Here is a 27,596-nt window from a genome sequence, read left to right as displayed (position 1 = left end):
TGGAATGGGGGAGGGATCGATGATAAGATTTTGCTTCTCATTCTGCGTCTTCAGCATTCGAACTATTTTCCATGTGCATATAAAAAGCAGAAATATAATCCTCTTGAGCATTAGGTTACATGAAATAAGTCAGAGGAAGACACATACTGGATGATCTCCCTCATATATGGAATCTGAAAAAAAAAACAAACAAGCTCATAGATGCAGAGAACAGATTGGCAGTTGCCAGAGGTGAGAGAAATGAAATAAAAACAAAACAAAACAAAAAAACAACAAAAAACCCCTGTGCTATAGGTGAACTGGGTCTATAAAAACATAAGCGGCTTACAAATAAATAAACATTTAATAAATCAATAATTAGCAGAAACAAGGGGTCATCTGAGTGAAGGGAATATGGATCATTTTTAATTTTCTTTTGTATTCTTTTCTGAAATAACAAAAGAAATAAATGTTTCTTTAAAAAAAACTTTGAGAAACTGATGAAAGCTTACCGAATCCCAAGAAAATTTCACAAATAGATTTATTTCTATAATTAAGAACTCTTTGTAGGGAAGATCAGAGGGGGACATTTATGTATAAAAGCCAGGCTGAACCAAGATTTTCACGATTGAAAGCAGGATACAGTTCTCTGATATCTATATTAAAGATGTCATCAATAATTAAAAATGGAAAAACAAAAACCTAGGCTAATGTGGTTTCTAGAACCAAGTATTTTATTTTATTTTGAGCCCCATACCTTAAATGGAGCCTCGAATACAGTAGATGCCCCCCAAATCCATTGGTTAATGGATAATTGTCTGTTGTGCTTACAGGATCCTGACACAGGTGCCCAGTCAATACTTATTAATGGACACCAACAATAAAATGCTATTGATCCCAACCACTATCCCTGGACCCCAGTTATGTTCCTGATCCAGATGAGGGCACTGGATGAGTGTAGTCATCATTCGTCTGGGTTTTGAGACAATGAGTTCCCCTCCCCGACAAAAGGTGTAGGTATGGGATGGGACTGATCTCCACTCACTCCGTCACTGTCCAGTATCTGACAGGGTCTTCCCCTCCTGATTGCCCTTTCAATACAGTATACAGAGGATGTGTGACTTGGCCTCATTCAATATTTACTGCCCTTTCTCGGTCTTCCCACCCTCCTCCTAACACATGCAGGTGTGCAGAACCCTGAGTTGAAACCCTGGTTCTCACGTCTCTCAGGGAGCTAGGCTCCAACCCCACGGATTCTTTTCCTCGAACCTAGGAGATGAGAAAGCGCACAAAACGCCGCGGGCATGCATTGCCTCAAAGGCAGCCTGTCTCCACGTGAGTGCCCCATCTTCCTCCAAACCAGATGATTTTTCCAACTCCCCTCTCTGACCGTAGCCCCACATTCATCCCATCACCCTGGCCTACAGCCTCAGCCTCCACCCCACTCCTCAAATCCAGTCTCCAATCACCAGGTATCATGAGCACTTCCACCACCAGGCCCATCTTTCCCTCCCTTTCAATCTCACTGGCAACCCCCTCACCAGGCACCCATCACCTCATGCCTGGACTATTATTGCAGCAGACTCCTAACTTGCCTTCCTACTTTCAGGCTCCCTACTTCTAATCCAGCCTGTGCAGGGTAGCACACCCTTTCATCCATGCATGACTCTGCCCAGAGACATCTGAGCGCGTCCCAACACCTTCACAGTAGGGTCTCATTTGCCCATTAGCATCCACTTAACTTAACCAACACCTATATCACACTCACTCTGGACCAGGTACTATCTAGTCTAAGTGCTTTGCAAATATGAACTCATTTGAGCAGCATAAAATGAGGTTGATACTGTTATTATCACTGTTTGATAGATGGGGAAACAAAGGCACAGAGAGGTAAAGTAACTCATTATGGTCACATCATTAGTAAATGACAGAACCCAGATTTGAACCCAACTAGTCCAGCTCCGGAAGCCTCATTCCTGCCTTTGGGCACCGTGGCCAGAGTGCTCTGTACCGCGCCACCCGGCTCCCTTGTCGCAGGCTGATATCCTCTTGCTTTTCCAACTTTCTCCTCCAACCCCTGGCTCTAGCCAAACTGCCTTGAGTATGACTGTCCTCTGATCCTTTCCTTCTCTGATGACTCCGTGGCTCCGTGCACCTCTTCCGTGGAATGTCACTCCCGCCCCTTCTCTCCATCGAGCTCTTACTCCTGTCAAAGCTAAGTTCTAGCCCACTCCCCTGACACCTCTGCCTCCATCCACACCTCCCCTTACCTCTCCTCAGCCCTCACTTTGCGCTTTTGTCCAGCTGTATTGCCAACCCCCTTATAAATTCTATCTTCCCTGTTCCTCGAGGGCAAAGAGAGAACATGTTGCAATTCTCACCTATCTCCTGTACTAGCCCATTGCCGCAGGGAGCCAGGGGAACTGGTGAGACTGGACCAGTGAGGCAGGGGAGGGCTTGGGCTTCCTGGAGGAGGTGAACATGCACAGACTCATCGGGCCCTTCAGGGGGAGAGAAAGAGGGCCTAAGGACGAGCCCCTGCCTGCCTCTTATGCTCTCCCCATCACCCTTTCTCACACGGCTCCTGGCACCCTGACCTCTCGTTCCTGTCCTAGGGCATCTGTGCCTGGAATGCTCTGCAGGACCAGATTCGTCTTGTCTTTCCCAGCACAACTCAAGAGTCACCTCTTAGAGGCCTTCCCTGATCACTCCGTCCGATGTTGCCATGCCTTTCTCTCTCTCTCTCTCTCACTCTCTCTCTCTCTCTCTGTCTGATTTTCCTCTGTGGTCCTTATTAGTTCCCAAAGGTATTTACTTCTTTCCTTGTTTGTTGTCTGTTGCCCCCACCATGCCACTTAGACAGCTCTCCCTCGTTTGGCTAATTCCAGCAACTTGCACAGGCCTGGCACATAATAGACCATCAACAACTATTTACTGAGAAAAAAATGAATAAAGGGCCAAACAAGTGACTCTTGTTTCTTGTGGGCCTGTGCCCCCCTGTCCTTCTGCGACTGGGAAAGACCATCTGTGCCCATAGGCAGATGCAGCGCAAACCCTCCCCCAAATGAATGCTTCTGGCAAGATGCCAAAGAGGCATTGTGGGCAGATCTGGGGAGGTCAAGATATAAGGACTTGGGATGAGGGTGGTCATGGTCTCCAGAGTTTCCCACTTAAGTGAGATGAGCTGCAAAAACCCTTTTTTTTGGCTCCAACCCTCATGCAAATCTTTAAAATGTGTAGGTCATTTTGACCATTGTGGTAGGCAAAATAAGTTTCAGGTGTGCATAATTTCCTTAACCAACCATCTTCTTACTAGGCTCTCATATGAGCCCCAAAAGGTAAGCAGGAATCTGTTTTAATGAAAGGTGAAATTGAGGTTCAAAGATATTAAACTACTCATCAAAAATCACTCAGCTCTAAGTTCTTTTCCTAAACCAGAACATTATTGAATGATGTTTGCGCTCATTCTTACTGCTGGGGCAGGGGTCATTTATGCAGAAGAGACCCTAAGGAGAGGGGGTATTGATACCATTTACCTCTTTTAATCCTATTAACCATATCTGTTAACCCTTAACACTTACATACAGAACCTGATTTAATCCCGACACTGTCCCTATGAGAGAGAAACAATTGTAATCCTCAGTTAACTGGCGGGGAAACTGAGGCACAGAGAAGTTAAGTAACTTGTCCATAGACACACAGCTAGTGAGTGGCCCGACAGCAGTACTAACTCTCTCCAGACTGTCCATGTGCTTCCCTTTGTTTCCCACCCTTCCTGTGAGATTGTGACCAGTTCTAACCCATGAATATTGAGTGAAGGGAGGCAGTAAAATCTCAGGCATAATTCTCCAGTCTCTCCTTTCCCCTGACTTGAAAAGTGGGGAGATGTGCCAATGGTGCAGCTGCAAGATGCTGGCACTTTCAACCACCTGGGTCCCTAAGTGACTGTGTGGAGCAGAGTCCCTCATTATTCCACATGGAACATTCAGCATGGTGAAAAGCAAACGTTTATTGTGTTAACCTCAGATATTTGAGGAATTGTCTATCACCCACCTCCCCTAGCTTATCATGAGTAACATAGTAGTGGAATCAAGGCTCAACCCTTAGAATGTCTAGGCATGAATCTTGCCTAGTAATGGCCACCAAAATCCTCAGAACAAATCAGGCCACTTCTCTCTAGTAGTCCCCAAATATGGAAAGGACATACCTCATGGAGACTTTGGGTATATTAAAATCTTCACTAGAAACCCTACTCTGTCTCTTTAGTTCTGATGGAGCCCAGGACCCAGCAAGGCCAATAAGAGTGCGGAGTCCTCTTAGCCTAGCAACTGCACACACAACTCCAGCTGGGGCAGACAGAGCAAATCCCAGGACTTGTGTTGGATTTAGCAGGACAAGATGTGCTCTCTCCTTTGCTAATCCTTAGTGGGTGTAGGCATAAGCTGATGGGCATTTATCTACCCTGTGGGAACTAAGAGTAAAGCCAATATGGGATGGGAGCTGAGCTGAAAGACAAGACCTGATGGTACCATTGGAACTATCAGATTCAGTCATGTCTGAGACCAGTTCTACTCAAAAAAAAAAAAAAAAAAATCTGTTACTGACCAAGGTAGTTTGAATAGGATTTTTCTGTCATGTGCCACCAAAAGAGCCTTGAGTGAGATGTCACTGCCTCATTGGCCTCTGCTATGTTCTGGAGGGAAGCAGAAGAGAGATACCTTGGGACCCAGGTGACAAGGAGCGAGAGGCAGCATTAATAGTCAGAGAGAGGTCTGGAAGAGACGATGGGCGTGGGCACAGTGGGGCTGAGGTACTGGTGGGATGCCCCGATGGAGATGCCCAGACGGTGGGAGAGAAAATGTGGGTGCAAGTATGGTGGGTGCCTCTGATCCAGATACGGGAGGCGGCAGCTGAGTGTGTGGAAGGACCTGAGATCATGGAGGAAGTAGGTGGTCAGAAAGTGGGCAGAGAAGAGAATGGAGACCAGATCTTGGGGAGCGGGAATCTTACTACGATGCAAGAAAGAGTTAGGAATGAAAGACAGTCAAGGAGTGGAAGGTGTGTGTGGCCTGGGGCAATCTCCTGAGCCACTCTGTCCCTCGGTTTCTTTTTCTGTTAAATTAAATGGGTTCACAGTCTCCCTATGCTGTGCCGTGGTGGAGATGGAGAATGACTCTGAGGGCAGAGTCAGCAGACACGAGATGATATTTATTAGTCAAACAGGAGAACAGAGATAAAATCCCCAGTGTCGATGTGGAAGGAGACGTTCCAGAAGGGGCTGCTTCCTTCCTAGCATTTCCCAAACTCTGCACTCATGGCTCGTTGGCACGTCCCTCTCCCTGCCAGTGGAAGCTCCTGGAGTGGCAACCAGGACCTATTCCCTTTTCATCCCAGAGCCCCCCACAGAGCCTGGCACAAGGTGAGTGCTGGGCGAGTGCTTATTGATAGAAGAATGAAAGAAAGTCTAATGGGGGTGCTGACTTTTTCGGAAGTTGAGGAGAGGCCTGAGAAGAGGCATTGGATTTGTCTCATAAAAAGTCACTGGTGACTGTTGGCAGTTGGCCCTCAAAGGGTTGACTGAGGATCTGCAGCCTGCCCCTCCACTGGTTACTGCCCACCATCACCTACCCTCAGCAGGTGTAAGGAATCGAGGGACAGGGGCGTATCAAGCTGTACCCTCACCGAGTGTCCCAAGGGGCAGACCTGACTCCCTTTCTCAGGCTAACTTGTCACTAGCTAGCAGGTAGCCAAGGCTGTTTGCTCCCTCAGTTTTGTAGAAGCTCTTATCTCAGAAGCTGCTAGAAGAATTTGGCAACTTCGACCTTCTTTCATCACTCCTGGGCCTGTCTGGCAGACAAAGACGCTCCAAACAGCAGCTGGGACCTCACCCGCAGAAGCGCCACACACATACCAGGCCACCTGGGTGGTGGCGCCCAGGGCATCTCCTCCAAAGCGAGCCCCCAGGGAACTCGCATCTTTGTTACATCTGCCGAGGTCTAAGGAGAGATGCAGGAGGGTCGATCTGATGTGAGTTGGGATGGAGGGAAGGCTGGAACCCACTGCTCCTGAATCCCTACCTTGCATAACTCCTCATGCCCTGAAGCCCCACATTCCACCTTTCAGAATTAATGCTCTGGGTGTAAGATGAAAATACTCCCAGCGGGGAACACCTTCACTGCAGGGAAAACAAACAAACCTCCTAGCCAGTCCCTGCAGACACAGAGAGGACTGGGACTTGTTGGAGGGGAGATGCAGAAAGGTTAGTGAGTGGAAAAGTACCACAGAAAACCTCCCCCGCTTCACAACTCTGCATCCAGCACTGCGGGCTGGAGCTGAGTTTCTGCTTCTTCTCTTCAGTGCACATGTACTGGGCACCAGCTCTGTGCCAGACACTGGTCCAAGTGTCAGGTACACCTGCTTGGTTCAATCAGATCCCTTGAGATGAGGGTGAGGTGAGACTCTCTCTCTCTGAATACTCGAGAACCACAGAGCCTGGAAGGGAGTAAGGGGGACGCTTGAGGGTCTGCAGAGAGCTCCCCACCTTCCGCCTTGCTGCCCATGCCTTCTGTCACAGTGCAGAGGAGGGGCACATGCTGATCAGACACTAAGGAGCAGTTCTGAGTCCCAAGGACTGGTGGGGAGACTTGGAAGAAGCCACCCACTCCCCTTGTCCCTCCCGTCCTGGGGTGGGGTGTTTCCCAGTCCCTTCTAGCTGAGATAATCACAGTTCTCCAGTGCAAGGCATCTCTTAGTCCTAACCCCCAGGAGAAGGTTTTCCCCTTCTCCCCAAGCAACTCCTGGGATGCCGTTGCTTCTCTTCTACACCAGAGGAGACAGGCCTCTGTTCCCAGCTGGGGCCCCTCCCTGGATTCCTGGTGAGCCCTGAGAAGCGCAATAGTGCCCTTTACCTAGATCAGTGGCCCTCAAAGTAGAGCAGGAGATCTGTTCTGTCAGAATACTGAATACTTGCTAGAAAAGTAAACCTCAGGTCTGGGGTGATCCAGCAAGCCCCCAGGTGATTCTGATGCCACGAGTTTTAGAAACACAGGCCCAGGGAACACGTAGGCTAGAATTTGCTGAGGGGCTGAGTGTGAAGTGGAGAGAGGGGAAAATAACATCCGGCAGGTGACCTCTGCAGGAAGGAGCTGGGTGGGCTTCAGGGCCAAGGTTCTGGCCTCCCTCAGGGCTGGGATCCTATGGTGGCAGATGCTCCAGGTAGGTCCATGGTTTCTATGAGCTTTTCAAAGGGATCTGAACCCCTCAGGAGGTTAGGAGACTTTTTTTTTTTTTTTGAAAAGCTTTTATTTAATAGACAGTTGACATCTGAATACATTCTCACTGGAAAAATTTAAACCAGAGGGAGCAATGTGGAAAAATCTTCCCTTGGTGACTTCAGTGCTAGACCGGTCCCCAGGAGCAGCACTGTTATCTGTCTGGGGTTTATCCTTTGGGCACATTCTATACATTTGTGTATTTGTAGAGAGGTACAAGGATCGGGTGTTGTTACATAAACAGGGTAAGAGTGGGTTTATTGTGCTGCAGCTCCCCACTCCCTGCCACTTAATAGCACGTCACAGGTTCTGGGCCTCTTCTCAACGTTGTCTCGAGTGTGGTGGCTACTGGGGCAAGAGAAAAAAACATTTGCACATCACATCAGTGCACCTCCCTTTTCCTGGACCCTCCACACTCCACATCCCCCCTTGTCATGTCTACCTTACCCGGAGCATTCAAGGCGAGTGTGCGCACACCACACACACACACACACACACACTGACAATGGTCTGGTTTGAGAAAACCTTCCGGTTCTTGCCCAGGATCAAACTGCTGAACTCCTAAGCACCAGGGTGCTGAGGGGCTGGGGCCTCTTTTGGCTCTAGGGCAGGCATTCCCTGGCCCCAGAGAAGGCCTTTCTGGAACCTGCAGACAGATGGACGTTGGAAGGCTGTGTCACCATCGAAAGATTTGTGCAGGTTTGTACTTACATTCATCCTGGGCGGGAGGCCAAAGCTTTCCCTCAGATTTCCAAAGGCCTCCAAAACCCCAGAGAGGACTAAAACTACAGTTTTGAGTTGATTGCTCCTTAATGGGAAAAAAGTAATCCCTGCTTTTCTAAAATGCTTTCTACATCTACAGCCATGTCATCCTGAACAAGCTCGATCCCTAGCAATTAATTTCTCTTTTAGGTATACCCCTCGGAAACTTTTAGCTCTTGTGTGAAAGATATGTAATGGGATATTGAAAGAAGCATTGTTCATAATAGCAAAATTATGAAAAAAAACAGATGTCCGTTACCAAGAGAAGGAATACATTGTGAATGGTGGGCTATTCCCGCCATTCATGCAGCAGTGAAAATGAATGAATTGTAGTTACATGCAATAAGATGGATGAATCTTAAAAACAGACGATGCACTAAAAAAGCACGTTTCAGTCCACAGCCTTGTCGCCCTGAACAAGCCCGATCCCGTCTGATCTCGGAAGCTAAGCAGGGTGCCTCGCCTAAAAAAATAAAAATAAAAAATAAAACGCTTTCTAACTCACAGTCGCAGGCTCGGGAGTCGGTGGCTCTTGGGAAAATGGCGACCTGGCCCTCCCCACAAGCTCGGGCCTCGGCATCGGGTGCCCGCTCTCAAAGTGGCAGAGTAAGAGGGAGGAAGAGTTAAAGATGAGATGACGAGTGAGGCGGGTCTGCAAACCAAGTGGACTGGGTTGAATAGTGTCCCCCCAAAACCCATGTCCTTCCTGGAACCTCAGCGTGTGACCCTATGTGGAAATAGGGCTGTGGCAGATACAATTAAGTTAAGAAGAGGCCGTACTGGAGCAGGGTGGGCCCTGAATCCAGTAGGACTGGTGTCCTTACACAGAGGACAGACGCAGTGGTCACAGAGAGGGGAATGCCACGTGAAGATGGGGGCAGAGACTGGAGCGATACATCTACAAGCTAGGATCCCAAACGATGGCCGGCACCCGCCGGAAGCCAGGAGAGAGGCAAGGAACAGTCTCCCTCAAGAACCAGCCCTGCTGACACCTCGATTTAGGACTTCTAGCCCCCAGAAAGGCGAATCCGTTTCTGTTGTTTAAGCTGTCCAGTTCATGGTCCTTAGTTACAACATCCCTAGGACATGAAAACGCCAAGACAGAGGGGGCGAAAAGCAGAGCTCAACAATGGCTTCCGGGGAGGCCCCAGATCTCGGTACCTGAGATGGCCATGACTCGGGGTCAGAGTCCACGCTGGCCCACCCTGGCTGGGGCTGTGTTCACTCGGTGTATAGGCAGCTCTCAGCCAGGAGAGATTTCTCCTATAAACAGCAAACACATGTTCCCCTGCAGGCCCCCGAGTCACCTGCCACTTGGCAATGAGAAGACATCAGCCTCGCTCCTAGCTGGCAACACTGACAGGTGCCCATCTGTTCCGGAAGCGCCTGGCCTGGATAAACACAGCCAGACTTTGCCTCCCACAGCCAGGCCAGCCGGGCCAGGAGGGCTGAGCGGAAGCCCTGGGCCTGAGGCCTGAGGCCCCCAGGGTCACTTTCCACCCCAACCTGGCCACTGACTGCACTAGTAAGAATGGCATTCTTAGAAAATGGGAAGGTAGACACCAGGAAGGAAGAGTTGAGGCTTGTCGTAGGACTCGGTCCATCTCCCAAGTGATTTTCTTGAATCTCTCCCTACTGGACCCAAGGTCACTGCCCCCTCTCATTGGCCCTCCCCCGGCACTCACGCCCACATAAAGCCATCTGCCACCCTTGCCCCTGGCAGGCACCGCAGCCTTATGACTCAGCGCCCAGTCCTGAGGCTGCTCTGTGGGTGGCCACTCCGGAACCTTGGTGGAGAGGGAGGTACTGGGAAGGGGGCCTGAGCTGGGGGGGAGGGGGAAGAAGACACGTGCAGACCCCAGGTGGTATTTCCCAGAGCACCAAACCCTGACAGGCTTCATCCGGTTTGTAAAGCAGACCAACAGCTCCAGCAGAGGAGTTGCCTAAAATGTAATGGTCTAATTAAAATGCACCTAATTCAGTTCCTTTTTTCCCTCCAGGTTCTACCACCTGTTTTCCAGGCCCTGACCCCAGGCCAGATTGGGACCTGTTTCTCCTAGTATATTCCACTCTTACTTCTTCCTGTGCTGCCCCCGGAACAGCACATTCACCCCCACGCCCTTCAGTGGGTAAATTTCCAAGAGGGTATTAAGGATTTCATGTCATGTCCTCCCAGAGCCCAAGAGCTCATCCCAAAGGAGGCAGTAATGAATGGTGAGACTGCGTCATTCTAGGGAAAGGACTGAGTGAGGGCAGAGAATGTCACCCCCACTGGTGGCAGGACAAGGGGCTGGCCCCCATCCTCTGCATTTTGGGAAGGTAGCTCTCCAGATCTGGTTCTGGTCAGGTGCTATTTACAGGTGTTGCTTTGGCTCACGGTGTCTTGGGTCTTGGAACTTGGCTCTGGAGGAAAAATCTGCAGGCTCAGCCTGTCCCCTAGCTGGATGATTGGAAGTTGAGGCCCAGCCCTAGCCCAGGAGGTAGGGACAGGGCTAGAGACTCCCGCCCGAGGTCCCAGCCTGCAGGAGCCCGCTTTGGGCAACTGTCTTCGCTCACTCCAGTTGAGCTCCCTTCTGGAAGGTCTAGCTTTTCCAAAGCCTCATGTAAGCTGCGTAGAGATTCGGCCACCTGGCCTCAAAGCTGAAAAGAGGCCCTCGGGATTGGGCCCCATGCTCTCCCTTAGCCTGTGGCCCCTTGTGGTCTGTCGGGATCCTCCTGCAGAGCCAGGCGGGGGTGCCTTTCTCCTTCCCAGCCCTGTTCCCTCCAAAACAAGCCCACGATCTCCTTTCCTTTCATAGCAGTTGTCTGACTGCTGGCACCACAAGGAAACAGATCAGGCATAGCAGAGGTAAAGAATCCTGGGAAGCTCCAAGAAACCTCAAAATTGTCTCAGGAAGAGTCTGAATGTGTTTGACTTCCAGCACTGAAGCTACGTGTGAACGTGAGCAAGACACCCCTCTCTGTCCCTCAGTTCCCTCAGCTCCAACAGAGGGATAACCAGAGAACCTACCCTAAAGGGCTGTCGTGAGGGCTGAATGAGGCAGAGGATCGTGAAAAGGCACAATTGGAGACAGGCCGATCGTTATTCATTTAGCACTTTCTGGATCCACATAGTGAGCGTGGGACACTGCCCGAGGGTTCGCCCGCACTACCTACCTCCTCTAAGTCTGAGTGAGTTCTTTTATCCCACTCTTTCTTCCCACACTTTTTTTCAAGACAGTTCAACGCCCCCAGAAGCGTCCCTCCCTCTGGCACTGGAATATTTTCCAGGCTCATTCTCTCTGGGGACGGAGTCCCGGGCACATGTGCTGCTTCCCAGAGCTGGACGATGGGCAGAAAATAGCCCCAGCTGGAAAACCAGAGTTCGTGTTTCTGCACAACTTCTTTAGAATAATAGACTTGTAGAAAAAAATATAAAGTTCCACTCAGAGAGCAGCTTTCTGTTTTGCCCAGGGCCTCCCAGCCTGCCTCATTTCACAGCTTCAGAAATTGTGATTTTCCCAAGGCCACACAGCGAGTAAACAGCAGAGATGCCACAATGTTGAGTATCTGTAACTGCCAGGTCCCGCACCATCTACTTAGTAAAGACCCGTGGTGCCCATGCCATGGTCTGGGCGCTGGTCAGAGCACTGGGGGCACAAGCATGGGTAATGGCACTAACATGGAGAGGGATCAGAACCCAAACAAGTCAAAAAGGTCATTGCTGGGACTGATAAATACTGTGAAAATAAATCAGAGTGTAGGATGGAGTGGTAGGTGGATTTCGAGAAGTCAGTTGAGCCGAGAACTGAATGATGAGACCAGCAGCGGTGAGGAAGCGACAGTGGCCTGGACCACAGTGCCAGCTGTGGGCATGAAGGGAAGTAGAAGGCAGATACTGTGATGCTAGCACATGTCCTGAGCACCGGGCCTGGCATCCACCAACTGACAGTGCAGAGAAGAAGGGGATGCTGTGGCTAGATGTGTGGCCAGAGTTGGGAGACTGGGTGGCAGTGACAGGGAGTTAGAGAGGCCGCCTTTCCTGGGCTTAAGGCCACAGGAGGCCAGCAGCACCAGGTGGGAGCAGGGAGGTGCCAGCTCTGGGTTTCCCACATCCTTCTTTCGGTTCCCTCATGTGTATGATATCTGACCATTCTTAAAAGGTCATTGTTAGAGCCACAGTCTGTGACATATAAGTGTTCCAGAAATAACAACCTGGAAGTAATTAGAATAAAAACAGCTTACATTTGTTTTTATATGTCATAGTTTTGCTTAACTTGTACATACACATGATAAGAAGCTCAGAGTGCAAGAGCACACAGCAAAAGACATCTCCCTCCACCCCGTCCTCGTCCCTAGAAAATATACTGCTATCTGTTCATTTTTAATTTTTCCAGAAATATTTATTCTCAGCATATACACACATATACATTACATGTCTTATTTTTAAATATGGAGATAGCATAGAATATCGCTTTGCAATTTTTTTCCCCAAATAATATTTCATAAAGATCATTTCATATTAGTCCATGAATTTCCATTTTATTCTTTTTTAGTGGCTGCATAGTATACCATTGCACGGCTATATCACACAGGAAAATAGGTATTGAGATGGTTTCCAGGCTTTGGCTACTATAAACAACGTTACAACAAATATCTTCAAATGTAAGTCTTTGGTATATCTGTTGGATTAGTTCCTGGAAGAGGAATTTCTAGCTCGAAGGATAATTGCATTGTTCCAGTTTGGATAAATATTGACGAATTGCTCTTTAGAGCAGTTGAATGGATTCGCTCCCTGCTCCCACTCCCAGCTGACCTCAGTAGCATTCCCTTCACAATGTCAACACAGGCATTTTCAAAATGTTTTATTTTGCCAATCTCATGACACCTGACAATTTGTACGTGTTAAGTGTACGACTACCTCTATTGATGTAGTGAGTGTTCTCAGTCCCAGTCTGCAAATCTGAGAGCTCAGTTCACCCGTCCCAGGGCGAAACCAGGGTCCCAGCACTACTGTGAGCCATGGAGAGGGCGGAAACCACAGCCAGGAACAAGACAGGCAAGGCTGTGGGGAGCAGGGGCCAGGTGAGGGGGTGGTGGCCTCCACAGACACTAGGGCTCTGGCAATCAAGATGGGGGAAGGGAGCACACAGGTCAGAAGCCAAGGTCAGGTCTATAAACCTACTCCACCAGAACTAGGGACACAGCTCCGCCTCTTCTGCACTCCTTCCCAGGCCAGCCTGAGGCCTGAATATGGGCGTCAATGAGCCATTTTGGGACCATGAGAAGTAGGTCACTTGCTAGAGGATTAGAGAATATTGGAGCAGAGATAAGAGTGATTGTTGGCATCTGAGACTAAAGCCCCAAGTTCCCTTTCTTCCCACCATAAACAGGTTGGTGGCTGCAAATCAGAAAAATGTAGACTCCATTGAAATTGAGAGGAGAGAGAGAGAGAGAGGTCCCTGTCAATAAACCACAGTAGCCAAATGAACCTGACTAACTTTAGCATCACTCTCTAAGCCTGTTTGGGAGCCTCTTGACTGCCGATTTTTCTAATGGGTTCCACTTTTGTGAACTCAAAGGTAATGGAATCAGCTTCAGCAAAAAAAAAAAAAAACAATGTTCTAAATAAAGAAATGCAATCAGAGCTACTGACCTTCCACAGAAAACTCTTCTTGTAGGCCTTGAACTTGAAGTGAGGAATGTGTGCTTTGAGAGGATATGTGAGTGTATGTGTGAGTGTGAGTGTGTGTGTGTGTGTATAAAGATTATGTATTTCCGGCATGGCTGAAAATAGTGAGAAAGTTCTATCATGTTACTAAGACCTGCCTATTAAAAAAAAAAAAAAAAACTTTAAGGCCTATCTGGGTGTGGGGGATATTATTCATAGATAGGATTCCCAAAAGAGTGGGTTTTCAGAGCTCGCCTCCCAGGCTCATGGCACAAGCTGAACAGCAATTTGGAAAGCTTGCTATAGAATGCTCTAAGGTGGGCAGGGCCAGGCATGAAGCCCCCAGAGCAGGCTCAGTCTAGACTTGTGTCCATAAGGAGAGAGCTTGCCATGTATGGAGGCCAGAATCAGGCAATTATGAAGGCCTCTGAGGGGGGTCCTCGTGTATCAGCCCAGAGAAGCCCAGGATACTGTGCTGTCTGTGGCCACCACCAACCGTGTGAGATACTGAGGTTGCCAATTGTTCACATTTCTGGGTGAAGATGGTCTTACTTCCTTTCCAATTTTGGGATAGTCTGTCTTCCATACCACCTACCCAACCATTCCACTATCTCAGGCAGTCAGTTAATAAGTCATTTTTGAGCCTATGACAAATCAGAGACCGTGTTAGGAACTGTGGGGGACTCAGAGGTAGGGTACAAGTGGTGGTGGGGTGTTGGCAGTGGTGGCTCTTAGACAAGGTGGAGAGCAGAAGTAGGTGCAAGTGCTCTGGAAAATAATTTGGCACTATCTTGTAGAGTTGAACTTGTACACACCAATAACCTAGCAATTAATTGCCCTTTTAGGTATACCCCTCGGAAACTTTAGCTCTTGTGTGAAAGATGTGTAATGGGATGTTGAAAGAAGCATTGTTCATAATAGCAAAATTATGAAAAAAACAGATGTCCGTTACCAGGAGAAGGAATACATTGTGAATGGTGGGCTATTCTCACCATTCATGCAGCAGTGAAAATGAATGAACTGTAGTTACATGCAATAAGATGGATGAATCTTAAAAACAGATGATGCATTAAAAAAGCACATTTCAATCTACGGCCATGCCACCCTGAACAAGCCCGATCCCGTCTGATCTTGGAAGCTAAGCAGGGTCGGGCCTGGTTAGTACTTGGATGGGAGACCACCTAGGAAGACCAGGTGCTGTAGGTATAAAAAATAAAAAATAAGGGATTGTAAGCTGACAAGGCCCTTGCAATCTGTGAGGTCAACCAAGGGTTGCCTCGCCTAAAAAAATAAAATTTTTTTTTAAAAAAAGCACATTTCAGAAAATATATACGCTATACCATTTTTTCTAAGGCTTAAAAACAAGCAAAGGTAAACATTTTTTAAGGAAATCATACAAATGTATCTTAATATTTTTTTAGAGCAAGGGAATATTAATCATAAAATTTAAGACAGTTGTTAACCCTGGGGACAGATGGGTTATGGGACAGGGGAGGAGCCCACAGGTAGGGTCCGAGGTCTCAGTCATGTTCTAGGTCTTGGGCCACATAGTAGGTTACAAATATTAATTTTATTATTATGTTTTATTCATTGCATATATTCTTTTCTATCGAAAATACATAACAAACAATTTGGTACAAATAACTCCTGCTCTGAAGGAGATTGCCATCCATGTGAGAAGACAGAAGCATAGATCCCAAAAACGGCATTTCGTATGTCAGAGTACAAGAACCTTATGAGTGACTACTTGTTTGGACTCTTTACTGCAAGCGATCGAAACCAAATTCAAATTAGTTCAAGCAAAAGTAAGTAATAAGTAAATAATAAGTAAGAAAGTAAATCTGGCTTATTAATTGAGGCGGGGCCAGGACCAGGGACTTCTAAAAACTCAAATAATGAGCAACTTACTTCCTGATTCTGCTTCTCTCTGTGTGTTGGCCTCATTTTCTCCCAGTGCAAACGAGGGTGAAAAAAGAATGCAGATAGTGCCAGCCTGGATGGCATCATGCCAGTTTAGCAAACCATAAGTTTCGTATGCAAAAATCACATGCCCATCCCTGGGCCAATCACGGTGGTCAGGAAAAAGAACGCTATATGAATCTCAGAAAGTGGAGGAGGGTGGTTCTCCAGGGGGAAAGCAGTGCTGTCATCAGAAGAAGGAGCAGAAGGGACGTTGGACAGATAAACACAGCAAATGTCCACTCCCAGAGCTCAGACAGCAAGAGAATAGGAACTCATGGGAACAGGGCAGCAGAGAAGGAAGAGAAGGACCAAACCACCAGTGTAGGTCGAAGGAGAGGAGGCCCCCACCAGACCCTGGAGGCAGGAGACTGTGTAATGCAGGAATGGCTCTGGGTGCCCCTGCGGGAGCCATGTTAATTGTTCTGTGGGCTGGTTGGCTCCAGGGTGTAAAAACAAACCCTAATGGGAGGGATTTCCTGGGAATGGAAAATAGGTACAGAGAAGGCAGACACAGGATGTTGCAGAAGCCCAGAGGACGCCCCCACATAGGCCTCGTGCTGACTCGTCGGGGCCATGGAGGGGACAGGCTGGGAACAGAACACGGCTCTCAGCCAGGAACTCTTCCTTCTAGAAGTTGCCCGGAAGGATGGTTTCTAGCCAACTTGATCTGGCTCACCAGCCCCAGACCATAGCCCTCACAATCCCACGCTCAGTTATACGTCAGAGGGGAGGCCCCTCGGTGTGGGAATCAGGGCCCAGCAGGCCTAGCAGCCATTTTAATAACTTAAGGAGAGGCAAGGACCTCCAGGCTTAAGAGTTCCTGCTTTACAGAGGAGTAGGGGTGGGGGGCGGGGGAGGAGGGAGCAATACCAAATCACATCGAATCAACGATGCCACGTATCCATTATGAGTCCAGGGCTCAAGAATTTGCCCTGGATTTGAATCCCTGTGTTCTGCCGTTTGACAAACGAGTAACAGCATTTCAATCAAAATGCCCAAAACACGGTGGTGGTACCTACCTGAAGAGCGATCGTGAGGCTCAGATGAGAAAAGGTCATGACTGACATGAGGTTCTCTATCAGTGTTTGTTGTTTTTAGAGTTATGCCATGATTTCATAACTTACGGAGTTCCCGAGATGAGAGTCGTGAGCCCCCAGACCGGGCAGATGGCCACACAGGCTAAATGACCTCTTGTTGAGGACACTGTAGAGGGCACTGTGCATTGCGTTTGAAGCACTTTCCCACCTCAGGGACTTTCCACATGCTGTACCCTTCCCTTGGATCCTCCATGGCTGGCTCCTCAGCTTCCGAGCCTAAGACAAATGTCACCTCCTCAAAGCAGCTTTCTCTGATCACCCTAATTAAAAAAAGAAATCCTCCTGCCCTCTATCCCATTATTCTCTTTTATGATCGTCCTATCATTATTACACTCTGATATTGATCCATATATTTTATTTGCTTATATATTTTATTTGCTACATATTAGCTGATTCCGCTCTGGAATACAAGCTCACTGAACACAGACCCCTGTTTCCCAAGCCTAGTGTGGTGCATAGCAGATGTTTCAATGTTTGCAAAATGAATAAATGAAGAATGCCCTGGTAACACTTAGGCCTTACATTTTAACCAAAGCTCGGAGAGGTTCATTCCTTCTTCCTATGGCCTTATTTGCATCTGGCTTCTCAGGGGTCCTGGCTGTGAGGTTCTAATTCAAGTCAAACTGTGGATACGCCAGAGGCTATCACCTTCTGGACCCCCATACTAACCTGGCCCTCCCTGGAGTTCATTGGTCCACCCAGAGCCTCTGTGTGGGGCTGGGGCTAGCCAGCTGGAGTTTGGCTAGAAAATTCATCAATCCATCACCAACAAACATTTGCAGAGAGCCTCCTGCAGGCCCATCCCAGGCCTGAGGTATCTGCCACTGGAGAGCATCCTGGGATGATCTGGGGAGACAAGGCCTGTTGGATGTTCTCCTTGGCCAGCTGTCCTGAAGCCTTCTCTATGGCACTACTGGGTAGTATAATGTCTAAATGTCTAATTCTGAATGAGAGTTTATGATTGCACACTGAAAAAGTCACTGAGACAAAAGCTGACTCTTTAGTTTGATCAACATGACCTCTCCCTGAAAGCCAGCATTTTTCATAGTGTAGATGGTGGACCATCTATAATAAAACATGAGATTCTCGTAAAAAAAAAAAAAAAAAAAAATGCGGGCTCCTAGCCAGCCTGGACCTGCTAGATCAGAATCTCTGCAGCCGGCTGTGCAATCTGCATTTTTATCGAGATTAAGTAACTGGTGGAAGATCATACAACTAGTGGAGGAGGCTTACATCCAGACAGCCAGGCTCCAGAGCCTGTGCTCCTAACTGCTGCCCAATGGCGCTTCTGCATTCCCCACAGGCCCACAGCTGCCTGCCCACCAGGGACTCTGCAAAGGCCACCTCTCTAACTTCCGTCAGCACCCTTCCAACAAGCAGTTCCAGCACCCCCGCCGCTGATGACTACCTCCTTTCTTTGATTGCATGTGGTAATATCTGTTGTGAGCATGCTCAGCAGTCTCCCCTATAAGCTCAGAGGGAAAGCAGTTATTCAGGTCACTTCTGCCTGCTTGGTAGCCAAGACAGGGCCTAGTCCAGACCAACTCCAGTGTCTGTGGGTTGCAAGAAGGATATGTTCATCTAATCAATACTTCTTGTGCCTACTAAAGGGTAGGCCCTTTCTAGGCACTTAGTATTCAGCAGTGTAAAACCAAACAAACATCCCTTCCCTCAAGGAGTTTACATTCTGTAGGTGAAATGTACCCATGAAACAATAATAGCCTCTGAAGGCCTTCTGGGAAGTAAATGAAACAGACTGTAATAAAATAAAAATGAATGTGATCTAAAGAAGAAAAAAAAAAATGACAATTTTTTGTTCATGTCCACATATTATATCTAGAATCTGAATGCTGTCAGTCAGCTACTCCCTTAGACTGACTGAGCCTATTATGCGCTGATTTGTGAGACAGATGGGGAGAAGCTGGCCTCACCACTCCCAGGGGCTCACAGTCCCGGAAGAACACATCGGAAGGAAGGGGAAGCTGAGAACTCAAATGCAAGGCCCGTCTGGTGTACACTGCAGAGCAGAGGGAGTAGAACCTGAGAGCTGAAAGAAGATTTTGCTTGGGAACAGAGAGGAGGAGAAGATGGTATTTAAGGGGGGTTGGCGGCTTGCAGGCTGGGGACAAAGGTCCAGAGAAAGCTCTCTCAGCTCTTCCTGAGAAGGCACTCTGGTTAATTCAAGAAAATTCTGCCTGAAGAATACAAGCAGCCTAAGAAACAACTTTCGTCCCAAGTAGTTTGCAGTCTATGTGTGGAGACCAGCAACAGCAGCGCCCGGCAGAGTGTCAGGAGGGGCTCAGTGCAAAGAAATGCTTAAGAGCTTGGGTTTGGGGTCAGGCAAGCCCAGGTCCCTGTCCTACTTTCTGCCACTAACTGCTGTGCCTCGGTTTCTTTATGTTTCTTCATCGGGTTGTTACGAGGCTTAAAGGAAGAAAGTACATGTAAAATGTTAGGCACAGAGCCCTGCACGCAGAAAGTGTTCAGTAAAAGGCTGCCATTATTATTAAAATAAGTAGATGGGACCCTGCGTGGGACTCTCAGTGTTTTCGAGATTCAAACGATGAGAAGGGAGGTCAGTGTGACCAAGAGATGAATGTCTGGGTCACAGCAGACCACCCCAAAAGACAGTGAGGCAAAGGGTCTCTGGCAGGATCCAGAAATCTATAATCTAACAAGCATTCCCCCAAGGATGTTTAGAAGCTCCAGGCTGAGAACCATTGTCTTCAGTGTGACCATGCTCAGCAGGCCAGACTCCCCTGGTTTTTGCCTTTTAAAGCAGCAGCATTTGGATGCCTTTTTCTTAGAGGTAGGATGCCTTAACTTGCCTTCAATCTCTTGACGTGCAGTCAGAGAAACACCTGGCTCACAGATCCGTAGGGGCTGTGTACATGTAAGTTCTGGGACCCCAAAAGACCTTCCTAGTAAGAATCTACAAGAATGTGAGGTCCAGTTATCTCCAGAGAGTTGAGCTCCAAGAACACTGGTTCACTCTGTCCTCTGCTTGGGGTACCCATACTCACACCTCCTGAGCTCCTTTGTCTTCCGAGACCTAAGCCACTTCTGTCCCAAGGCTGAGCCGGGTCCTCTCACCCACTGCTCACCCTTCATCTGTAGCTGCACGTCTCTCAGCATGTTGTGGGGTCTGTGGGTGTGTCATCTGCCCCAGCCCAAGTCCCTTCCCTCACACACTGGTGTCCACTCATCCATGCAACCTCAGTTCCTAGCAAGCAGTGTGTACTCAGCAGGTGCTGCACGAATGTTCCAGGTATAAATCTGGGGGTTACTCTTTCTCCTTTCTCCCCATTCCTCATGTTAAAATTTTCTAGAAGGCAAGGTTTACATCCAAACACCAGCCTTGCACTACAACCAGCCTTTGGTAAGTACTTGGTGAAATGAAGAGCTGACCTTGATAAAATCAAGGACTTCCCTCGGTTCCCGGTAACTGAGGGAGGTTGGGCTCATCTCACAGAATCAAAATTAACTTCAGAGCAGAGCAAGGTTTTCACATGCTGATCACTCTTACTTAATGACTACCTGTCTTCCACTTTCCAGCCCCTGAAGTGTACCCGCCCCAAGGAAGTCAAAGGAGCCAGTGCCTAGAACCAAGATCAAGGACCACCAGCTACACACTAGTTACGATTAAGCCCACAACTACAACCAAGGGGCTTCCCCTCCAACCTAAAGTCCTTACATGCCTATAAGGCTCTCGGTGATCTCTCTCCCCACCCCCTTCCTCCATCCTTCCACTTATTATTCCTCTGACATCATCTGTGTCGGCATAAGAAACGTCCAAACCTGTAGAGAATTTTTATATGAGTTTATTTGAGCCAAACTGATGACATATGCCAAGAAGCAAGATCTCAAATGCTCTCGAGAACAACAGTTTTGCAACTTCTTTGATGCATTTGAAATTAAGAAGGGAACACAAGAAAGATTACTGTGGATGGGGGAGAAAGCAAGCTGGGGAGGGGATTACAGGATAGTTAGGATTATGTGCTCTCTTGAGGGAGGTTACTGTTTATTTCAAAGATGTGTTAACCCAGAAACAATGGACAGGGCTTGCTTAAGGCAAAGGTAAACCTTTTACTAAAAAGTTATATGCTTGGGGTGTGACTACCCACCATGACCTGCCTAGTTAGGAATTTATGATCAGATCATCCTGTGAGGTTACTTCCCATGGAGCCCCTTTTTTCATCTATATTGGCAACTCTTCCTAAGTCTAGAGCAGAATTTCTCTACCTTGGGACTATTGACGTTTGGGGCAAATAATTCTTTGGAGTGGCGGAGAGGCTGTCCTGTGCCTTGTAGGGATGTTGAACAGCTTCTCTGGCCTCTACCCGCTATACACTAGTAGCACCTTCTTCCCAGCTGAGACAACAAAAAGTGTTTCTAGACACTGGCAGATGTTTCTTGCGGGGAAGGGGCAAATCCCCTCACCCCCAGCCAGTTGAGAACCACTGGTCCAGACCACCCCATCCCGCCGTCCTTCTTGCTATTCTCCCTTCTGCACCCCAAGGTCTTCGCCCTCTGCCTGGACAGCATCAGGGTTTTCTATTGCCTTCCAGGTCTTTACTTAAATGTCATCTTCCAAGAGGAGGGGATACCTCCGCTTCCAGGTCTTTCCTCAAATGTTATCTGCTCATTGAGACCCTCCCTATTTAAAATTGCAAACCATCCCAATAATCCCTAAAACCCTTACTTGCTTAAGTTTTCTCGCTGGCATTTATCACTCTCCTGCATACTACGAGTCTTACTCATGTTGTTTAGTGTCTCTCTGCCTTCAGTAGAATGTAAACTCTCTGATGATGAGATTTTATTCTTTTGATGCTTTGCTTTGGTGTTCTCTGTCCATTGCTGTACCCTTGGGTTTAGAGCTATAACTGTGACACAAGCACTCGATCAATTGTAATTGAATGAGAGACTGAAACGGATAGCTCTCATTCGTTCCTGCTCCAGAAGCTCCTGTGTCAAGAGACAGTACAAATCCCATCACTTATCCAGCCTTAATCCATGGGTCACTGTTGAGGAATTTACACATATTTTAGGTATACAAGTAATAATATCAGCTGACCTTTTCTTAGTGCTTTCTGAATGCCAGGCTGTGCTGAGCATATGCATCTCCTTGTTTAATTCTCTAAATAACCCTGTGAGGTTGGTTTTGGTATTATCGTCATCCCACTTTTACAGACGAGCAGCAAGAGCTACAGTATCTGATCCAGAGACACATATCTGAGTTCGAAGCCAAACAAGATGGTCCAACTCCAACATCCCCTTCATTCCTGACCGCTACAATAACTGCTTTTCTCAAAAGATTGGTTTATAGCGGAGAGTCAAACAGGAAAGTAAACAGGAAGAGCCCACCGCACTCCCCAAAAGGAGCTGCTGTTAGCTGATAACACTTTTATACTAGAGAATTTCTTATACCAGCAGCATCTATGTAAGGATATAAACAGGTCTATATGTACACACACACACACACACACACACACACACACACACACACATGCATCTAGTTAATTGAATTTTTTCTTTTCGAAAGAATAGAGCGAGACTTTTTGTTCCACTTAGTTTTTTTCACTCTCTAATAACATGTTTTGGACCAGACCTTTAAATGTCACTAAGTCGATGCCTCCCCTCTGATAAGCTTTGGGTTGCTGTTCTGGCTACAGTGCTAAGGATGAAGTGATGTGGTAGAGACAAAGCTAAGGATGAAGCGAGATGGAGGAGACGGTGTGCTGGCCAGACAGCAGCTGGTCGGGTTTGGACTCTTACAAGTTCTGGAACTGCCTTGAGGACCGGTGTGTATTTGTGTTGTTGTCTGTTGTTGTTGTTAGCTTAGGTGACTTCAGAGAACCATCCCATTGGCTGAGAAGTGAATAGGCTTCCCTGCTTGGATCAGTGGTTCTCAAGGACAAGCTCTCCTGGGCAGCCTCAGGTAACTGTTGAGAGACAGGAACGAAGGGGTTGAAGGGCTTGCATTCTTAGGATCCTTAAGGATTAGGCCCATGACTCATCATTCAGCTTCCAGGCACAGCCGCTATGCTAAGTGCTAAATTCTGATAGTAGTTCATTTCATCTGCACAACCGAATCAGGTATGTCTTTTTACAGATGTGAAACTGATGCTCCGAGACGTTAACGCGCCCAGGGTTGCAAGGCTAGTAAGAGATAGGGCTATCTTTCTCATTAAGGCCTCAGAGAAGCAGCAGAAGGTAGGAGCTGTCCGAAATCTTCTAACTCCAGCCCTTTGTTCCATATAAATGAAGCACACAGCCCAGGGCCCTGACAAAGTTAGAGTCAGGCCACACAACAGGTACATATAAGGAGTTGGCAGAGGTTCTAGATTTTCCCAACTACTTTTACTGTTAAAGACCTTCAGGGAAGTCGGTGGAATTGAATGGAGTCAGTGCTGCATCCCCGTGGCTCAGAGGCATTGGAATAAGTGACTTCCGGAAGAGGATTTGGCTCACAGCTAAACAGAATTAAACTGCCCGTCAATATGAATCGAGGGTGGGGGATCCTCATCTATAACTTCCCCCAAAGAGAAAAGCCCTCCACCTGTCAAGGAGGGTCAGCAGACAGGGCTGCCCCGCAGGGAGTATGAGGTGTGGGGATGTTATTATTGGAAACCTAAGACACCAGAGAAACTGAGCCTTCAAATAGACCCACTCCCTCCAGCCAGCCATTTTACCAACAGACACTGTTCTTGTACCTGGAGCCCCAAATTAAATCCTTCCAACCCCAATCTGCCAAAGCCACATGTATAGCCACCTAGAAGCACTTTCTTTTCAGTCCATTCTTTTCTGTTAAAAACAAACGAAACCCTCTGCCCAAAGGGGTATAGGCAAGGATGCCCTTCAATAGGAAACCCAGGTAAATCAATTATGCCCAGTTCATATCATGGAATTGTCTGAGCTCCCCATCCTGCACCCCCCAAAAGAATAAAGGGCATCTAGAAGATAAGATCACTGAGACCTACTGGGAAATGGGGAAGAAATGTTGCAGAATAATGAGAATAAATAACTGAAAATTAGGAAAGGTTGCAAAAAGTACATCACAACTTCACAAGGAAAAATCTGGAAAATACAGAAAATTAGAGAGAGCATCCCTTCCCCACCACCCACCCTGAAAAAGAACCATTGTTAATATTTCATCTATCTCTCTCGAGTCCTCTGGATGATGTGGTCATGTTATAGAAGGTGGTGGTCAGAACACTTGAGTGTGACCTCAGCTTGCGTACCATCTCTTTCAGCCCCCACCTGGGTGAGCCTCAGTCTCCAAATCTGTTCCCTGAAAGTAATTCCACCCTCTCAGGGTTTTTTGTTGAATAAATTAGGCCAAATAAGGAAAGCAGGAGTGCTTAGGAAATACTGCATAACCTGCCATTTCCCTTAACATTTTAACATAATTGACTTTGAATGTTATTCACAGTCTTTGAAAACATCACATTTAATGGCTGCCGGATACACCAATTTCTTTGCCATTCTCTTGGGCTGCTTCCATTTTTACCTTTTTATAAATAGCTCTGTGATGAACATTGTTGTGAATATAGCTTTACCTCCCCCAGATTTTGGAGATTTTCCTTAAGATCATTTCCCAGCAGTGGAATTATTAGGTCAAAGAGTAATAAACATTTTTAGATTTCATAGAAATACGGCCTGATTGCACAAAGCGGCGTTACTTCCTAGACCTGACCTCCTCCACCTTCTTGCCATTCCCAGGGCCTCCCTGCCCCCCATGGATGATCTTTCCTCCCCCCTGGAGAGACACCTGGCTGCCTCCTTCCTCCCACTCCTGTGCTTCCTTCAAACCTGTCTCATTCAGCTGCAGAACCCTTCTCTCTGCTTGAGTCAGTCCTCTCTGGTTTTCAGTTCTTACACTTGTCCCCAGCCCACCTGACTGGTGGGCCCTCAATCATCTCCCCTTCCCTTGATCAGACCCAGCCCCTTGAATTGATAACGCAAACCCAGCCTGATTCCTCTTTCCCTTTTATGAGTCAGATTCGGACCTATAAGACCAGACAGTAAGTCCCTGAGGTCAGGAATGAAGCCTTGAGCTTCTCCTCCTCCTTCCACACTCAGCCCAGGGCTGAGCTAGGTATGGTGTTAGGACCTGAGTCCCCATTTCATTGGGCAAAATGTCTTACTCGTGTCACCTGGGGGCCAGGCTGGGGGCGATAGCTGCAGGGACCTCAGGAGCAGGCTCCTTGGTCAGGGGGAGGGAAGAAAATAGAAATAATCAAGTATAACCATCAAGGACAGGGACTTTGACGAAAGTTCATAACAGAGGAGAAGGTGGGGAGGAAGGAGGTGGCCAGCTCAACCTGGTGTGTTTGCTTAGGGGGCGATGCTTGCTAAATGTCTTGCTGTGTGACCCTGAACTTAACCTCTCTGAACCTGGGTGCCCCTTTGTACTAGGCTCTCCTCACAGGGATGTAATGAGGTTAAATAAGTTATTCAGGTGAACGTGCCTAGCCAGAGGCATGTGGCAGGTATTCAATAAATGTTTGCTCATCGTGAAAGCTCCGTACAGACTTGTGGATTAATAAATTGTCTAGAGCTGTGCTGGCAGGGTGCTGGCAGCCATGGGACTCAGACATCCCAGAGGGCCTGTTCTTCTCACTTGGGGACTAGATTGCTGGGTGCCGTTTCTTTCACTGAGGGGCAAGTTTCTTCTAGGTCTGCCTGCCTGGGTCTCGAGTCCAGAGTCAGGAGGACCATGCAGAAGAGCTGGAATGTACCGGGTATGACATATGCTTACAAGGAGTTTACTTGTGAATCATCTTTCCCTCTAGTACAGTGAAGCAGAGGGATGGAATGTTGAAAATGCCTCCTTTTACATCCTTTCTCTGGACATGCTGCAAACTCACTCCCCTTCAGGCTGCAAATCATCCTGCCCTAGCAGGGAGAACTGCGCACAAAGCCGAGGAACGGAGGCTTCCGGGGGTGATGTCACCCACAGTTCAAGGAACACCAAGGGCACCAGACTGGGCTCTCTAGTTATTCGTCCCCCTCCCCCTACCTGGGCAGTCTAGGAGGGCTCAGAGCAGGCCCATCCCTGCAACAGATGTGGCTCAAGGTTATGGCCAAATTCTGGCCTGTTAGGTGTCTTTTGGTGTTTGGGGGTGGAGCAGGGATTGCTGGCTTCAGGTTTTGATTTAAAGCCAAGCAAATCCTTAGACACCATCTAATTCAACTCCCTTCCCCTTTTGTGGAGTGGGAAACTGAGGCTCAGAAAGGTCAACAGATTTGCCCAAACTCACACAGCTATGGCATGAGTTATACAGCTGGGACTTGAACCTGAGTCTTCCGACTCCTGGTATACTGCTCTTTCTAAATCCCACAGATGTGATGTCTTATCATCTTCAGCTCTATCTGGCATTTCCTCTCAATCCAACCCTACCCCCTATATGCACCAATCGCTATAATGTCGACCACAGAGCTACTACCTATTGGCTAAGTCCTGGAGCAAGCACCAGACTAAATGTTTGGGATGCATTCTCTAATTTAAGCCTTTCAACACCCGTAGGAGTTAAGTACTATATATACCTCCTTGCTACTCAGAGCGTGGTCTGTGGACCAGCAGCATCAGTGCTACCTGAAAGCTGGGTGGAAACGCAGCATCTCAGGCCTCAGAATAAGAATATGCATTTCGATAGGCTCCTGAGACTTTATGTGCCATCAAGCTGGAGTGCTGCCATAACAAATTCCATCTTGAAGATGAGGAAACAGATGCACAGAGAGGGGAAGTGACTCCCACAATGTCCCACAGCAAGTCAGGTGGCAGAGCTTTGGTGAACTCTTGGGCAGAGCCCTTGCTCTGAACTCTTGAGATTTAGGAATGTTTTTCCACTAGTTTTAGACCGGGAGAGAAAGGACTCCTCCAGTCACCTCCCCTCAATATCCACCAGGAACAAGGAAGTTATCGATGAAAAAGAATACCTCAAGCGCTTACCAAGGTACTTTCCCGAGTCTTATTTTGTTTCTACTTTACATCTTATTAGTTATCCCAATTTTCCTCAAGTAGACACAGTAGCGCAGGAAAGTTTAAGCCATCTGTCCAAGGCTCCATGCTGTCCATCTCCAAAGCCAGGGCCTGATGCTGGTCTCCTTCACTCCAGAACCCAATTACTGTTTCCCCGAGTATGGTGCCATCCTGGTGGCAGTAGAGGTTACTGTAGGTGGTACACAGATGAAAGTCTCCTGTTAAATTGTCGTATATTTTGTTTTATTTTTATTTATTTATTGCATTGAGGTATTATGTACATACAACATATTCACTTCAGGTGTACAATATAATGATTCGATATTCATATACACTGAGAATGATCACATTGTCTAGTTATCATCCTTCGCCAAAGTTAGAATTATTTTTTCTTGTGATGAGAACTTTTTAGAATTGTTTTTGAATTGTCATGTATTTTAATTTTTACTACAAAAATAGAATTATATTATCCAACCCCAGATACTATTGTCTAAGACAGAATATGGGTTTTGTTTTGTTTTTTTTAAATGAGTCTCTATAAAGTCAATTTCAGGATGGATAGAGGAGGTAGTACTCCGATTTTGCAAAATCCATGAAGGTGGTAAGATTGAAGTCTTGGGGGGAGGGAGAGAAGGAGAGAGAGAGAGGCAGGCAACCCGCAGCCTAGGAGAGCTCTACCCAGAGGCTGTTGACATTTCATGCATAGATGGTTTTCTCCCCATGCATCTCCCATCCTCCTTGCCTCCAGGGTCTTAGTAGAAGCAAGTACAACGCTCACTCAAGAGCATACACTGCCCATTAAAAAAAAAAAAAAAAAGACCAAGTTGCACAGGCCACATTTTTCTGGGCAGAATCTCTAGGGCTGAGGATGGAGAGATGACAGACTCACT

General features: G+C 47.5%; 1 protein-coding gene and 1 non-coding gene across 2 annotated transcripts in view; both read left to right on the top strand.

Moving 5' to 3' along the window:
• DUSP5 (dual specificity phosphatase 5) overlaps positions 1-27,596 on the top strand; it is a 119,024-nt gene that overhangs the window by 72,304 nt on the left and 19,124 nt on the right. The gene's annotated exons all lie outside the window — the stretch shown is intronic.
• On the top strand, positions 14,750-14,868 carry LOC111742232. Its single transcript, XR_002781236.1, has one exon. It is a non-coding gene; the product is annotated as a 5S ribosomal RNA (ribosomal RNA).

Source organism: Pteropus vampyrus, unplaced genomic scaffold, assembly GCF_000151845.1.
Source record: "Pteropus vampyrus isolate Shadow unplaced genomic scaffold, Pvam_2.0 Scaffold89, whole genome shotgun sequence".
In the NCBI taxonomy this organism is placed as follows: Eukaryota; Metazoa; Chordata; class Mammalia; order Chiroptera; family Pteropodidae; genus Pteropus; species Pteropus vampyrus.
This window is presented reverse-complemented; position numbering and strand designations above follow the sequence as displayed.